This window comes from Pundamilia nyererei, unplaced genomic scaffold, assembly GCF_000239375.1.
Source record: "Pundamilia nyererei isolate P.nyererei 1_Seehausen unplaced genomic scaffold, PunNye1.0 scaffold00128, whole genome shotgun sequence".
NCBI classification, from domain to species: Eukaryota; Metazoa; Chordata; class Actinopteri; order Cichliformes; family Cichlidae; genus Pundamilia; species Pundamilia nyererei.
The window spans coordinates 264,208-268,283 of NW_005187529.1; positions in this window are offsets into that span (position 1 = coordinate 264,208).

Here is a 4,076-nt window from a genome sequence, read left to right on the forward strand (position 1 = left end):
TTTTGCTTTTTGTCTCCTGAGGAAGGTGAATAGAAAATTAAATAGTATTGCTGCTTCATCCGTTTTTATTGGGACAGAAGAAGAACGTGCTAGTTAAAGTAGTAGCAGTAGTATTCTTGCCGACATGTTGCTGTTTGAAAAGGGAAATTTCCTTAACCATGAGCACCACAAATGCTACTCCATTCAGCTCTGCTGCATTGGGCTTTTGGCCCCCAGCCAGTTGATAATTGATTGCCACCTTTTGGTTGTCACAGGTACTCCCTCCTTAGGAAAGTTCTCACCACTTCACATCAATCCATAATGTGACGCTCCTGTATTAAAGTAGGATTTAAGTCTCCTTGGCTATTATTTAAACCTGTAACTATTCTGAAGAAAGGTCATAAAAGGCTTTAAACCCATAAACCCAGCGTCAGCTTGTACAATCATAAACCTGCTCATTTCAGCAGGCGTAATAAACATTACTATTCAATTTGGCCTGTTTGTTAATGATTATTTTTCACACTAGTATGTTTTGGTCATAGTGATATTATTTAACATAATTATCATTGTACAACTCTATTGTCTACCTTAAAAAAATACATGTTTGTGGGTGAGATAATTGTAGATATAAAGGTCAACCACAAGACATTGTGGCAATGCATATCTTTTGAATAATTTCAAAAATTATCTTCAAACACAGTAGACTAAAATAAAAAACAAACGTGTAGACTAAATTTAGAAATAGCAATCATGAACTAATTGTGATATAATTTCAATTATAGCATTTGGTTTTGAATCTCTGCGGCAACTCCTACAGCTGTGAACGTTACACATTATTAAAAAAATATTTTTAAGAACTCTGAAAGATATTACACTTTAAATATACTAAATTCTACATTACTATTAAAATGTATTCACCTGACATGGTGATATCTCAGTGTTGTATCTTCCAAACACGTCAAGTCAGGAACTCTTTTTTTGATTTTTTTTATTGATGTGATCCCTTTAGATGTTCAGAGATAAACTAACTGTCTTAAAGTCAGCAGTCTTATAATGAGGAGCACAGTAGAAAAGCAGATTTCACTTCCTGTACGTCCTCAAGTGAGATCTTTATCAGGAGTCTGCTTAAAATCTAGACAGCTAGATAATACTTCAAAGTGCAAGACAGCTTTTGGTGACCCAAATTCACACCTTCACAAGATGACTGCTAGTTTTTAGCGCGTCACAATGCTTATTATTATTATCATTTCTTTCCTTATTTGTTCCTTCATCTTCTTGATCCCATTGTTATACATTACCGCTGTATATCTCAGGACACTTTAGTAAAGACACCTTGTTATCACTGGACTGAGTTTTGCTTTCAGAACTACTTCAATACAACATGGCATAGATTCAACAAGATGCTGGTTCATATTGATGATGATAGCTTGCCTCTGGCATCAAAAGCACATTTTTCACCCAGAGAGCTGCCACTCAATTGTTTTGTTTCTTCTGTAAACCTCACTGATGGCAGATATAGATAACAACAGAAATGAAGATAAAAATAGAGATACTGTTTGTGATAGAGACGTAGATAAGATAGGGACAGAGATAGAGTTAGTGATAGCAAAGGAGATAAAGACTTAGTGATAGAGATATAAACTGCAAGTTAGACACTGAGGCTTTTGGCGATGAGGGGGCTCTACCTTGCAGCAGTTGGGTGGTTGTGTCACATCTGCCCAGAGGTGGGAAAGTACAGACATTCTCTACTTGGGTAGAAGTACAGACACTAGTGTTGAAAAATACTCCAGTAGAAGTTGAAGTAGTGAAAAAGTACAGTCACTGAAATGAAGAAAGTAAAAAGTTGCTCTCTGGATGATGTCTCTGCCAGCTGTTTTTGTGCAATGCTACCTGAACCTTGTTCTATATTAATGTAATAATAAAATAATATTGAGATCACAAACTTTACTTCTGTTTAAAACTAAATTTTAATGAATGCACTCAGTTTGAATCAGAAAATGAGCAAAGAAAAAGAAGAAAATTAAAAAGAATTTCTGTTGCCCACATTGTAGAGGAGAGCCTTACCCAACATCTGATCTTTAATGTAATCCTTAAATTTCTAGTTCACAAACAAGACTGAGCAGTCCCTATATAACCTCTCTTCTTCCTCTCCTTCCCTGCCATGTCTTTTTTAAATCTTTCTTCATCAATTAGTGACGTTAGGTGTCTTTCTTTTGTCTCCCTGTGAAATACAGCAGCTGGACCTTAGGCTAGCAACACACTGTGAGATAAACTGCAGTTTGTGTGTTTGGTGATGTTTGTTGAGCTGATAAAAGTGCTGCATTTGAAATTAACTGCTATTTTAAAAAACATTATCCCCTTTATGCTCGCTCCTCTTTTGCAGCGCTAGCTAGATGACGAAGCACAGCAACCGCAACGTATGGACACTTGGACACTCGTTCTGATGTTGCCCCTGCAAGTTTTACAAGTTTTAATAGCACCCTAGTTTTCACACAGTCATACTCACCCTGTGCACTTTATACACTCACCAACACACCCACGTAGCGCTTTCAACACTGCGCGTGGGCGGGGTTTTCCATGTTTCACAAACCTTGCCCTGGACTGTCCTTGTATGATTACTTCCCCCTCCCTTTCTTTTTCTGTCAGCTAAGATATTTTCATACTATACTATATTACACACAATGTTACAACTAAAATAACCTGAATACCTGAAATAACACTAAAAAAAAGTGATTAAATAAACAGATAAAAGTAATACGTGAACAAGAGAGAATTTATAGAGCTGATCTTAGAAAAGCAAAATTGGTGTGAATTTTTGTATTGATGGACTTTTCTTAACTTCATCTGTACAGGTGTTCCACACACTAGCTTATTACATCATTAAACTGGTCATTAGTATAACGTTCACATTGTTGATCATCTTTATGGGTGTAGAAATTATTTTCAAGGTCTATATCATTTTCCAAGACTCATAGTCTGTGATCAGTATACTAAAAGGGTTTTAGTCCCAAATCATGTATATACAATGATTATTTATAGGGAAGGTTGGTTCTCACTTTACTAAGAAAAGTTATTATCATCATATTTTGTCATGTTATATGATTCTTATGTATAGTTGATTGTTAAGAATTCCTAATGGAGAATTATATTTTTTATTTAACCTGTCATAGTTCATTTCTAATATTTATCCAGATCTGAAACAAATTTAATGACCACAACTTTTTGTTCTTCTGGGGTTCCTTTGAGTTTGATGTAGATGTTGATTGCACCGTTTTTAGTCTTCTTAGTATTCCTGCTTGTCATGCTATGTCTGCATTTTTCTTTGTCAGATGCTCGTTTATGTAGACACTGGTTCCTCACAGCTCACAGTGTCCTTTTTGATTTTCTATTCACAAAGCCTATTATTATAGATGGTTTTACTCTATTACTTTTTGAAGACAGAGAATGGCAAACCTCAGTGTCTTTACTATTAATAGTTATTCACTTGCCATTGAAGAAATTGACAGTTTGTTGCTCCAAAGAGTCGACGTCAGCTTTAGTAGGCTCATTGACTTCCTGTGCCACTACAGCTCTAGCATACGTTCTGTGTTTGGTCTCCAGTCCACTTACTATTAAGCCATTCATACAGGTATACTGCTCTAGATCATCCACTTGGGAACCAAGAGGGCTATTTTTTTATCCTTTTCTTCATTTAGTTTTTGCAGTTCTTTAATCTGTTCCATCATATCCAATAGCAACTTCTGTTGTTTAGAGGTATTAGAAAGCTCTCCTGACATCTAAGGAGGTAGACCAAGTCATCTGCTGATTGGAAGGTTGGTGGTTCAATCCTTGGCAGTGTGGATGCCAGATATCCCTGGACAAGATATTAATCCTAAATTACTCTAACATGCATCCATCAGAGTATGAATGTGTGCAAGTGTTAGGTAGAAAGCACTTACACAGCATAGAAGAAAGTGCTTGTGTAAATGGATGAATGTGGCATGTTAAGAATGTTAAGCACTTTGAGTGTTCTGGGAAAGTAGAAAAGCACTGTGTAAGAATCAGTCCATTTACCATTTAGTAGGCACTTTTACCAGCCATAGTTGGTATCGTTTAAG